This window comes from Dermacentor variabilis, chromosome 4 (assembly GCF_050947875.1).
Source record: "Dermacentor variabilis isolate Ectoservices chromosome 4, ASM5094787v1, whole genome shotgun sequence".
NCBI classification, from domain to species: Eukaryota; Metazoa; Arthropoda; class Arachnida; order Ixodida; family Ixodidae; genus Dermacentor; species Dermacentor variabilis.
Window position 1 is genome coordinate 92,179,915 of NC_134571.1, and position 13,770 is coordinate 92,193,684.

Below are 13,770 nucleotides of genomic sequence, written 5' to 3' on the forward strand. Positions count from 1 at the left end.
TGCATGCAATTTTAGTGATAGTGCCTTTAGCTTTTAATTTACTGATAGCAATCAGAAAAATATGCATTCTGCAATAGTGAGTGAGATCTCAAAACGTAGCTCAAGCATTTTTTTATAAATAAATAATTTCTTCCTTAATGTCTTGACAGTGTGGGTGAAATGTGCTTCACCAACAGACTGTATGAAGAAGTCAGAGTTCTGAAATACTGTAGTTAAGTATTGCGATAACAATTATATGGGCCCTCCAGATGCATTTATGCTGGCGTCGTCAGCGTCGCCGTGATCTGTATAAAGTCGAAGGGTGATAACATCGTCGTCGCGCGCCGTATATATACTGCATGTGCGATTGAAAGCGTGTTAGGGTGAGCCGACGATGGAGGCTCAATCTCGCGCGCGTTGTTCCGTAGCGCGCAAGGCAAGGGGGGGGGGGTGCGTTCTACTCTGGCGGCTACTGCGAATGGCGCGGCCCCTATCTTGAAAGCTATCTGCGATGGGGACAGAGTGCCTGCGCCGAGTGCTGATAGCTTCGTGTGCGCTGTGTTTTCGCCGGTTAGTTCGCGTTGAAGCGAGAGGCAGCGCGAAAATCAATTCTCCCGCTGCTGCTGCCGCGCTTTCTCACTCCAGCGTTTTTAAGCGAGTGCGCGTGGTGATCGAGTGATAAGTGTTCGTTTGGTTGTGCGCGCGTGACACCATGCTTGTTAATTTAGTTAGTAAGCGAATGATTACAAGTTCATACGACCGATAAAACTACTATACTCGTATAGCTGTGTGCTAAATTGCTATCGCAATCAATGCTTCGCTTTTCAGACGAAACTGCGACTTTTCTTGAAAGCCATTTTTACATAATAGACCATGGCGAATCCAAAGCACATAATGCTTAACTTTCTAGTATAACGTAAAACTTTTCCAATCCTTTTATTCCAAATCTGCCATTATCCCTTCGTGATAGGTCAAAATGACTCGGGCCTCGCCCAATGCGGGCATAAAAAATTTTGGAGGGCGCTTGAAGCTTCGCCTTTAAGAGTGGCACGCGATAGCATTAAAAGATCCCCGATAGCTCCTCACGCTTGCCGGCAACTGCAGCTTATGTAACCGAAATTTTGCCGGGAAACGGTGGCGGCGAACGCTATGCACCAGGGAGAGCTTTCTGGAGGTGTTTGTTACAAGGAACCCGGCGCGCCGATTTATAACCTTTGAGCAAACGCTGGAAAAGGGGTTATTGTTTTGAGTTTCCGCGTAACAGAATTATGTTTTCTCGTATATTCAAGTTATAGTCCGACGCTATCATGTCTGTAGGTGCTTTGCGATTTTTCTGACGTATTTTACCTTGAGAAATTCAATTCAGTAACTTCTTTCCGCTACATGGAGCGCCTGCGTGGTTCGAGATTATTTTTACAGAAACGACGGTCGACGTGGAACGCCGACGCCGGATTTTCTGAGACGCGGGGCCCTCAATGCTATCGCGTTAAAGCAGATTGGAATAGTTTTGCATTATACAAGCCTTGGGGACAGAGACCCAGTGGCGTAGCTAGGTCGTCTGGCACCCGGGGCCCATAGCTCTTCTGTCATCTCCCCCCCCCCCCCCCGCGGGTGTAGTCGAGGAAGGCGAGGATATCGACAATTTTTGGGTGTCTTCAGACGTATATGACAACCCCCCCCCTACTGGCCCCGCGCACCCGGGGCCCACGCAACCCCCCCCCCCTTTGCTAGTCCACTACAGAGACCCCTGCCCGTTGAACCCGCTGGAGCGCCCCCCCCCCCCCCTCCCATAATATCTAGTTCGTTCGCAGCGCCCTCGGCCTACTTTTCATCGTTTTGCATCTCGGCTAGGGAGCACCGCGCCGCTCGGCCCGATCAACCGTATTCTCATACACTAAATACAGCCGCTCGGGCCGTCCCGACAGCAACGACGACAACCGGGAATGGCCGCGCGCCTGCCGGCCACTTCCCGGAAGTGCCGAAAAGTCCAGTGTTATAAATACGAATTACGAAATTAACTACGGCAGGCGCCTAATGCGGTGTGCGGGATGTGAACGGCTGCACTGTTTTAGAGTGAAGCTATCTATGGCTAGTCGATTCGTCCGTCCTTCCATCTGTCGCCTGTACGCCGAAAACTCCTCCGGCGTAACCAAATGCGCATGCGCGAAAAGAAAAAAAAGGCACGCGATCGGCTGCGCCACTAGTGACGTCGTTGCTCTCCGTCGTAGCCGAACGCGCGTGCAGCAGTTTCTCTCCGGCTCCGAAATGGGTAGGTCACGCGTCATGCGTACTCTTGAGGAGCAGGCAGCTTTCGATCAGCAACGTCGCGAGCAAATCCGGGACCGATCCCGTCTACGCCTTGCCGATGCTGCAGCCCGGACACAACAACAGGCTCGTGCAGCCGAGCGCAAGCAGCAACTTCGTACCGAAGATCCGGCAGCCTACCAAGCCATCGTTTAATGAATAATCGGTATTAACCCAGCGACACACTGGGACCGCACGTTTCAGTTCGCTGGTTAACCATCTGTACGGAGCGCTCGGGCGGTGATCTCTTTGTAAATCACGACCATATAAAGCCAACATACAATGAAGTCAAGCAAAGCATAGAGGTAATTAGCTATGGTTGAAATTGAAAATAATGACAAGAAAGGAAAATGAAAGTGTACGAAAAGATAACTTGTCGCCGGTGGGAGAACCCACAATCTTCGCATTACGCGTGCGTTGCACTTGCCAGTTGTGCTACGCGGCGACGCCTGTCGAACCGTCCACTACCTTGGATATTTATGTGTCTGGGATTTAGCCTTGGATGGGTGGGTGCATGCTATGAGCGTCCCCTTTGAAACGGTTCTGTGGGTTGCGCCGCCAAGCCCTTGTTCTTATGTTGTCTAATGTTCACCTATTCTACCTAGGAGTGAGCCAGCGCCACTCAGGGCCATGACGGGCGTTCTTTTTTGCCCGATGGCATCACGTAACACGTTAACTTAGGAGAGCAGGCACGTGACTAATAAACATTCGTATGCTACTTAATGGCATCAATGCTGCCAGATTCGGCACCCTCTCTATGAATAAAAGAGGAAAAGGGAACCAAAGGTGCTCGCTTTTTGTTAATCACGACCATATAGAGCCAATAGGCAATGAAGGCAAGGAAAGCATAAGGGTAATGTACCGCGGCAGTGGTGAAATGGTAGAGCGTCTGCCTCGTACTCTTCCGGGAGTAGGTTCGAATCCATGTGCCACTGGAAACCCGCTCGTTTCTTCTAATGGGTAGAGATGTACCATGACCTGGCGATCGGTTGTTTACGTGGGCTCTCATCTCGAAAGGGGGCCTATAGATATTTGCGAGTGTCTCTCTCAAGGCGCCTGTTTTCCTCCCCTCCCCCCCACAACAGTTTTGGTGCAAAAGTTGAGCACATATGCCGCTGCTTTGGGAGGCACACGGTGGTGCCGCCGAGTTCCCTACCGGTAAAATAAGTGCAAACGCGCTTCCTCCTGGTGCTCGGCTCGGCAACTACAGGTGTTTCGGCGGCTTAGGACATCATTTGGGAAGTTGGCGCATGGGACTGCCAGACTGCTATTCTTCTATAAGAAGGCGCACTTGGCGTGCCATTTTGTGTCTCGGAAATGTATGACTGTGGAGGCAAAGTGATCAAACAAAGCATTATTTCTGCCTTGAACATCGGTTAATGGGAAGAACGCAATGTGATCAGTCAACGGCCTCAACACGGTGGTACCAGAATACATACGGCACTGAAGTCGTCGCTGCAAGTCAGAAAGGACAAGCTATCTTTTCATCCACTTTCATTAACCGCCGTGGTTGCTTAGTGGCTATGGTGTTCGGCTGCTATGAATGAGGTCGCGAGGTCAAATGCCCGCCACGGCAGCCGCATTTCCATGGGGCGAAATGCGAGAACACCCGCGTGCTTAGATTTAGGTGCACGTTAAGTAACCCCTGGTGCTTCAAATTATTCCGGAGTCACTTTCTATGGCATGCCTCATAATCAGATCGTGATCTTGGCATGTAAAACCCCATAATTTAACTAATCTGCTTTCATTTTTCTTTTGCCCTTCATTATTTTGTACATTTCAATTTCAACCACCGCTAATTACCCCATCAGGAAAGCATAGGCTATGCTTTCCTTGGCTTCAATGCTTGTTGGCTTTACATGGTCTTGTATAATGAAGCATCTTTTAGGTTCCAAACAGATCATTAGTCATAAAAGCATTTGACTGTAAAGTGTTTATCTCTCGCCTCGCCGACTATCTTCCGGCACTCCTCCCTTGCGCGACGCCACTTGAATGAATCAAAGTACCATGGAACAATTAGCGCTGAACAGTGGGCGTACCCTTGGTCGCGCCGCTCTTTCTCGTTCGTAACATGCCATGGCTCACGGAAGCCGTGGCGTTCGCTGCGTTGCGCACAGTTTAGCTATTTGATATTGACGCGAATTCACATCAATATGAGCTATTGTTTTAAACATCTTTGTCGCCATCTCTCACTTCCTTGCCTGTGCCAGAAACAACTTCCGCCGCAGCACGAAGATAAGCGCGCAGTGCATCGAACACAGTGCACTTCTCGCGCCGGGCGCGGTACACAACAACGCCGGCAGCGCGAGGTATAACAGTTGCGTCAATGGGGCTTGATTCGGTGCGCGTTCGCTCGCAACACGCGACGAACTTCAAGGAAATGAGACTATAGAGGAGAAACCACAAGGTACCAGAGAAGGCAGAGAAGGCGCGAAATCCATAAAGCTGCACTAGCCTTTTCCTTCCGGCGGCCGCCTGCAGGGTCAGATCAATGAAGGCACGGACTGCGTTTCAAACCAGTATGCGCAGTAAATGTTTATACGGTCTTTTTATATTGATCGGCCGCAATCGCGCACTCAGCCACGCCTTCGGCGCGACCGCGGGAACGTGACACGTTTCATCGAGCGGCCTTCGCTTGGGCGCCGTCTTCTCGGTCACCGATGTAGAACGGCCAGCCGAACGACAGCAGCGGGAACCGAGAAATCTTGGTTTGCTTCTTGTGTTCTCGGAGGATAATGGCTTACCCTGGCGCGCAGGCGGATTGGTACTACGATGGCGCCGTTCGCCCCCGCAAGGGTATCCACGAAGTCTGGGCATCACAGAGGTAAACAATCGTTGGCATACACGAACAAGCTTATGCCGAATACCGCGTGCAGCGCTATGGAAGATTGCTTGCTTGCATGCTTAACATAATTATTTCTTACCTTTGTACCATCATCCCTCGGCTTTCGCTCTATATGCGTGGATGAAAGAGGAAAGGGCTGGGGTGCAATAAGGAGGTTGGGGGTTCGTGAACAAGATCGCTCATACGTACACAACTTTTCCTGGATGCCATCGAGCCAGATGGAGGGTAGACATGAGAGAATGTCCGTGGGTTTGTCTCGCTGGCAAGGCTACTCAGGACTCTGTGTCGGTTCTGTTGCAGCCCAGGACAGGTCCACAGCAGTGGACTTAGGCTAGCTCATACGTTTTCTGCTTTGAGAATATTCGCTGCCGTTTTCTGGGATCGTATGCCAACTCTATAATACCAGGTCGGTGTAGTGACAGCCCCCGTGAGCAGACGGCCGAGGCGCACGGTTGCTCGCCCGGGAGAACATCGTTGGAATCGATGTGGCTTTCGGTGGGTGTTTCGGCGAGTTCTAGACGATGCCTCATGCGCACCCCTGCCGCATTCTTAAGATGGTCGTATATATATTAGGATGCAGTGGCGTACATCAGTCTGAGCGACTTGGTGTTTCTGGAGCTTTCTCCCGTGCCAGTCTAGCTGACACTCAGCGTACCACCCTTCACTCCACGGTGACTGACGATTTATAGTAGCGGCCACTGCTAGCGGGAACACGGGAGCCGTGGCATCGCTCTGCGGAGAGCCCCACCACCGGCGCCTCACGAAGTCTTGAGGCGCATGCGCAATCAAACCGAAAAGCCCGGCGAGTTGTCTACTACGGAGAGCCATCTGCCAAGACTTCGTGAGGCACTGTTGGTGGCACTCCGCGGAGGGCTGCCCACGAGCTCTCGTGTTTCCACTAGCAGTGGCCGCGCCTGTACGTCCAGTGGATATACGTGCATTAATTAGCTTCAACCTGTTCTCCAAGATGTATCTAGGCGATGTATCTCCTCAGCCGTGCTGTTGGTCAGTGAAGTGTTATAACAAGCAGACATTGCCTGTTCACTGTCCGAATATGTGTGGTATACAGATATGAAATGCCTGATTTAATGGCTTTTGTGTCATAATTTCCTGAAACGTTAAAGTAATCTCTTGGCAGGCAAAACATCACGAATTTCAGCTTGTCTACTGCATGGCGAGTTCGTGTAACGTAAACGTAACGTTAGTATGTTCATATCCACAGAATCCTGTAGCGTTGGCAGTTTAGTGTCCACGCTTTGGTTGAAGCGAGCAGGGATACCGAGCTGTGTAAGCATTCTAACAGCCGCACGGAAAACAGGCCAGACGGAGGGGATAATAATAATAATAATAATAATAATAATAATAATAATAATAATAATAATAATAATAATAATAATATATAATGGAAAGAAACAACACCTCACAGGGTCTCGTTATACACTTGAGTGACTAATTCGTTGGCATTGGCGCCTCAATTTTCCGCGCCGACTGATGTTATGGAATATGGGACGTCGGGGACCCGGGTATTTCAGTAGTTGAGGTAAGTTCAGCAACCAAGCTGTGCCGGAGATCGTATCACTCGCGCCTATACTCGTGTAGCTGATTCATCGGGCTCGCGCGGAAGTAAGAAGAAGTGGAATGACCAACAAACAAGGAAAAATAAGCTAGGAACACACCTTGCCGCTTCCGCAACACATATTTACTCATTATTTTCTCCGGCTACTTCCCTTCCGCTTCTCATATGGCGTAGATGGAAGGAGTGCGCGCTGTCACTTAAATCATCCTCAGGACTGTACGGGGTATAGGAGGCAGAGGCGTAACTGTAAAAATAAAAAGGTGACTTACCAAGTCAGGGAAGAAAAATTACGTTTCAGGACCGAAACACCATTTTTCATCCTGCCACTGACCGCAGCGTCATTTCTTTCTCATTCTCTTTTAATGTACGCTATTATCTTATTTTTTTTTCTTTCGTTGTTTTCAACCGAATGAACCTTCGTCAGAAAGCTTCATTCTTAAGTGAAACATCTGAATTCTTTCAGCGAACCCGATTTCTTTATGAAGAAATGGCAATCGCTTTTTTTATTTTTTCGTACTTCTGGGTACAAATATACGCTGTAACTCTCCGTGCTAAGCCTTCGCTTTCACGAATGTACTTTCTATATCAAAGTTTATAGCCGACTCGTTGGATGGTCGACTCAGCGATACGAATATTTACTGCAATTGCAGCAGTTAATGTATTTTCCAGAGATGAACTCTGGCATGGACAGAGTTCTCAACTTTCTTCCGTTCTCCTCTTACTCGTCATTACTAAATCAAGAATCCCATGTTTTCATCACGAACAACAGTTTTAACGCAACAACAGGTGTTGCGTTATTTATCTACACGTTCCTACGTGTTGTATGTGCTTTAGAAATAATATATGTTATACAAACTTGTAACAAAGACTGAGGGTTCCGTGACATACAAAGTTACATGATCTTAATCGTTGTACTAAAGATCTAGCTTAATCTCTACAATATACGTGCCGCGCGACTAGTTCGCGCGACACTTTCTCGTATTCTGCGAGTTTTCTTCCAGGCTCGGAAAAACTTTTGTGTGGCACGTATTGAGCAACAGGAAGCTCGATCGATAACTTTTCAAGATGATCTACGATTTTCTCATTGACACTTTCGCTCTTAATATACTAATATTTGAGATGTTGAATAATTAATAATAAAAACGTGTAATTAGTCTAAATACAAAAAGAAGTCTGACTTGCATCGAGCGACGGCAAGCAACATTACCTTGGTTCTGTCCAGCTACGTACATGGTACCTGTATATATTGAAATTTGGCACAAGTTACGTCATAAATATGGTATATACATCAACTAACGGAACGAAAGAGTACACGTGTTATAAAGTAACGGTTGCTTCAACCTCTTCTCCATGGCGTATCTAGCCGATGTATCTTTTGAGCCGTGCTGTTGGTCGGTGAAGTGCTATAACAAGCAGACATTGCCTGTTCACTATGAATATGTGTGGTATATAGATATGCAATGCCATATTTAATGGCTTTTGCGTCAGAACTTCCTGAAACGTTGAAGTAATCTCTTGGCAGGCGAGACATCACGAATTTCAGCTTGCCTTCTGCATGGCGAGTTCGTGTAACGTAAACGTAGTGTTAGTATATTCATATCCACAGAATCCTGTAGCGTTGGCAGTTTAGTGATTCGTATATCTCATTTATATTTCATTCGTATATCTAAGGCGAATCGGAAAGTATTTGCCCCTATTTCTTTTTGTCCAAATTACGACTGTAAATGTGAATCAACATATCCATTCCCAGCGGCGGACCTTTCTTGGACAAGCCCGGCATTATCTGACGGTACCTCTGTGGCACGGCGCTGCTGTCAGTTATTGAAAATGGTGGTTGTACTTCACACGTTCACGGCGTACCAGCAACGAAGTGTGATTCGTTTTCTATGGAGCAAGGGACGAACGCCCATTGAAATTCACAGGGAAATGCAGCCCACGTATAGGAAAAGGTATTTCGCTTTTGAGAAGTGTGAGGTGGTGACGTTGTGAGTTCGCAAAAGGCCTTGAAGACTTGTATGACAGTGACCTTTCGGAGAGGCCGCGTTAGAACGAATTCTACTGTAGGGGCATCTCTAATTTAATGCTGCGATGGTACAAAAGTCTGAACCGGTGTGGGGATTATGTGTAAAAAGTGTAAGTACGTAGAATAATATGTATATTTGTAATTACCTGTATGTACCTTGTTCTGGCTAATAAAAAATGGGGGCAAAGACTTGCCGATGCGCCCTCGTATGTAACATCGAAAACAAACACTGACAATGCTGGAAATAGGTTATGAAATTGATTTGAATGCGACTTGGAAAGTGCGCAAATGTTTGTGGAATAGGTCAATTTCGTGCTAGTTTGTTGCAGGCCTGCAGAATCCGGGCCAAGGGATTGTTTGAGGCGCCAGAAGTAGGCACATGAAAAGGTCGAGACATACTGTAGTTATTTTTCGCGCATTCTTATACCAACGTTATTCAACATATATACGCAATCAATGAGACCGTTTACAAGATTGACTAAACAGGATACGTCAGCTTTGGTGCGTCTGCAGTCCAGGCCTTCTAGACTGAGCGAGGACTGAGAACGAGGCTGTTGTTCAAGGCCGACGCGCCTGGAGCACCGATATCGCTGTATAGAGACAAATTTTCCACGAACTCTGTCTGCTGTGTCTTTGTTAGACCGATGAGTACTGTTACAAACGACACCGGCATATTCCAGCAGATGCCGGCAGGGGGACGTGTAGAGCTTAAGAAATACACCTGCGTTTCTAAACTCCCTCTATAATCGACCAGATGTGTCCCGGGTGTGCAGGCCGTGTTAACAGAGGCGAGAAGGTTAGCTTGAAATCAAAGATCATTCCAATGTCAGGAACTTCGCACTGGTGAGGGAGTGCGGCTTCGCCCAGGTGGTAAGGGCAACGGAGCTCATCTGTCTTGCGTGCATATGACACCACTTTCGTCTTTGGGCCGTTTAACACCAATGCGTTTTGCTCGCACCAAACGGCAAAGGCTGATATGTTTTGTCGAAGTAGAATGCAGTCTCGAAGGTTGTGAATTTCTTTGAATATATTTATGTCGACTGCATAAAGCAAGAACGATGATTTCTATATGACTTTGGATGCATCATTTACAGACAGACAGAATGAGAAGCGGTTCAAAAACAGAGCCACGTGGCACACCATTGGTGTTTGAGGACTGTCCGTTCCAGGTGACAGCATTGTCTGTGTGACAGGTAGTCTTGCAGCCAAGGCACTGCAGATGCGAAAACGCCACTTCCGTAGAGTTTTTGGGAGCCACACAGGGTACACGACTGACCACCAAACGCATTGCTTATGTCACAGTAAATGGCGTCCACTTGACTCCTGTTCTCAACCGTTTCCGACGCGGGTCATAAGAGGTTTCTTGTTGTTGAACGGCACGGTATAAACTGTAGCAACGGCGCGGTCCTGCAGTCGACTCCAGCAGGCCCAAGTCCTGGCCAGCCGCGCCCAAGAGCGTCCCGCCGCGTCTCATGCCACCGCTCCCGCGTCCGTTGTCGCCGTCTTCCGCACAGCTGGCTCCAATGCCGTTTATCATGGCGGCGCTCCCATAAAACTCATGTTTATTAGATATTAGGATGTTCCACACGCTTCATGTGATTAGTGCATGCAGGACAGAGGAGGAATAAACTTTATTTGTGGACAGCAGGATTGAGACCTAGGCCTCTCTACCTAGATGACGGCTTCGAGCCCTTGGGCCCTGGCGGCATCTTCGGCCTGCTGGATTGCCTTGAGTTGGTCCTCCGGTGCACAGCTGAGCAACGCGGTCTCCCAATGCTCTCTGGTCTTGCTTATTTTATTCTGTGTGTGTGTCCGCAGGGCAGACAAAGATATTTCGAGGCAAAGCAGGGAAGTGATATCGTTCTGTAGTTTGGCACGTCTGTTTTCGAGCCAGGTTTGTGGGAATGAAGCGAGATATTTCCTATGGTATAGGAAATAAATGTTCGTGTTTTGAGGCAAATGTTGTATATGTACGTTAGTATTATACTAAATGCATCACTAAATGATTTTATTATTGCTACAGGAATCTCATCAGGGTCACATGAAAGCGATGGTTTTGCGCTGCGAATGCATTTGGCGATAAGTTCTTCACTAATATAGACGCAATGCCTGGAGTCTAATAATAATAATAACAACAACAACAACAACAACAAAAACAACAACAACAACAACAATAATAATAATAATAATAATAATAATAATATAATAATAATAATAATGATGATGATGATGATGATGATGTTTAATGCCATCAAAAACACAAAACAACATAAAGAGACCCGCCTAAGCCTCAGTTGGCTTACAGGACCGTGCCTATGAATATGATACACATGGCGAAAAAAAATACATAAATTTGCGAGACATGTAGAAGAAAAAATTAATGAAAAAGATGGAGATGAACAAGATAACATTTGTTTACGCTACTTAAAACGAAGGAAGTTGAAGTGAATATTAGCATGCAAAAAACGTTCGGGAGGTTAATTTCACCATCTCTGCTTTATTATTTCTTTCAGCGTACTTTTCGAGGTCGCATTAAAAATTTCATCTGGCCATTTGTTAAATATATCCGCCACATATAATAATAATAATAATAATAATAATAATAATAATAATAATAATAATAATAATATATTATTATTATTATTATTATTATTATTATTATTATTATTATTATTATTATTATTATTATTATTATTATTATTATTATTATTATTATTATTATTATTATTATTATTATTATTATTATTATTATTGCCATTTTACAATCCCAGTAGATCAGAAGGCAGGCTCGTCAAAGCCAAGGAAGTGGCTTGCGTGACTTGGCCCGGCACGTCGGCAAACACAAATCGGCAACATGTACAGCAATGAAAAGCTGGTGAATTTCATCACAACAAACTGAAACAGAAATTCAACTGAAATCAGTGACAACAGAAACACAAGAAACACAAGAAACAAGAAAAACAGAACATTATTTACTATTATACATAGCTTATAGTGCCTTCAACATTTTTTTCATGTTTAGTATCGTGGTTGCGGTAAATATATGATCAGGTGCGTCATTGAATATTCTTCGAAAATAGGCATACCTATTAACTTTACCAAATCTTGTGTTGCAGTATGCTAGTATAAATTGCAGTGTTTTCCGTAGGGGACGGGGAGCAATATAGTCCTGTTTGAAATCTGGGTTCCCAAAAAGTCTGACCACAACCATTTGAGTGAACGAAGTTTTGAATGACGGAAGACGCAGACGTGTGAACAACTTTACATTGTCAGCCGAGGAAGAGTTATACGCAATGGACTTCAACATACATTTTAGAATTCTATCAATTCGACATTGCCACCGAGAAGAGCAGGAACCGAACAATGTTATGCCATAACGTAAGACACTGTATGCTAAGGCATGCATGATAGTGATTTTTACAGGCACTGGAACAATGAATTTGATGTTAAAGAGTAGCGATGAAACACTTCAGAACCTGCCGCAAATACATGTCATGTGATCCTTCCATGAGAGGTCACCGTCAAAGAAACCACCAAGGTATTTAATAGAGTTTACATATTCTACGGGGGCATACTGACACGATTGGCAATTAGGACAGTGCAGAAACAGTGGTGTATTTGTAACAGTTTTGCGTTTCTAAAAGGCAGCAAATCAGGTCATTGCATCGTACACACTCTCTTGAAGTAACGCAACTGCTTTTGAGTAACATACATGTTTAGTTAAAAGGATAGCATTATCTGCATACTGAAATATCATACACTTCGATACAGCTGACGAAAAATCATTTATAGATATGTTAAAATAAAGAGGAGACAAAATAGAGCCCTCAAACACTCCAGCTTTCAGAGGTAATTTGTTCTTGATGAATAACTTGTCTGCCGATATCACCTGCGAGCAGCCGTAAAAATAGTTTTTTAGGAACTGGTGAAATTGCCCCCTGAAACTGAGCAGGTATAGTTTTTCAAGCAGGACTTCGTGGTTCACAGTACCGAATGCTTTATAAGTATCGAGAAACAATGCACACGCAAACATACTTAGTTCTAAAGCTGCGTTTTATTCGTCTGAAAATTCCTCGAGCAGAGCCAATGGTGCCCCGTCCCGCGACAAAACCAAACTGACTGCTTGAAATGACTGAAAGAATATCTAGAAATGACGTCATGGTTTCTAACAGAAATTTTTCTATTATTTGTGACATGATTGGTAATACCGAAATAGGTCGATAGCTGTCCACATTACCTTTCTTTCCTTCTTTAAATAATGGCGTTACAATGAACGTTTTTAATTCCACCGGCATTGTAGCCGTGTCTAGGAATCCATTAAGTATGGCAAGAAGAATACCAGATAGCGCGTTGAAGATACCGATATACCGTTTATGCCAGCTGATTTATGTGGCCTAAACCCAGCAACTATTCTTGCGAGTGCGTAAAACGTTGTTGTCGGTAAGGACGCGGAGGCTGCTATGACTTTTTCTTTTCCAGAGCGGCCAACTGGCACCGTTGAGGATGCTCCCGAAACGCGTGCGATATGTTGACTGAAGATTGTGGCTGTCTGCGCAAGATAATCTGGGAAAGCGTCGGCTAGCTTTGAACTGATAGTGTCTTTACCGCGTAGGTGGTTTATGAGTGACCACGTTTTCGCCGGTTTTCGAACACATAATTGAAACTAACATTGAAAATAGTGGCGTCGTTTTGCGCATCGTATATGGGCGTCGACTTCATTCCTTGCGATTCCGTAGCTATAGCGCGAAGTTCAGCATTGCTTGGAGTTCGCTTAATCCGTTTCCGCTGCAAATCTCGGTCGGCGATTGCATTCATGATATCCACGGTTAAGCTAGTTGTGATTTCTTCTCTGTTCAGTTATAACAATTCGAGTACAGGCTTCTTGAAAGCTGCGTATTTGCGAACAAAATTGTTCATAAATCAACACTGGCGTCTGGAAACAATCGGTGAAGACCAATCGAACCTGCCAATAATCTCATCCAATTTGCGTTGATCAAAAAAGACAACGCGCGTTCGTCTATCTGAGCTATATACTTTCCAACC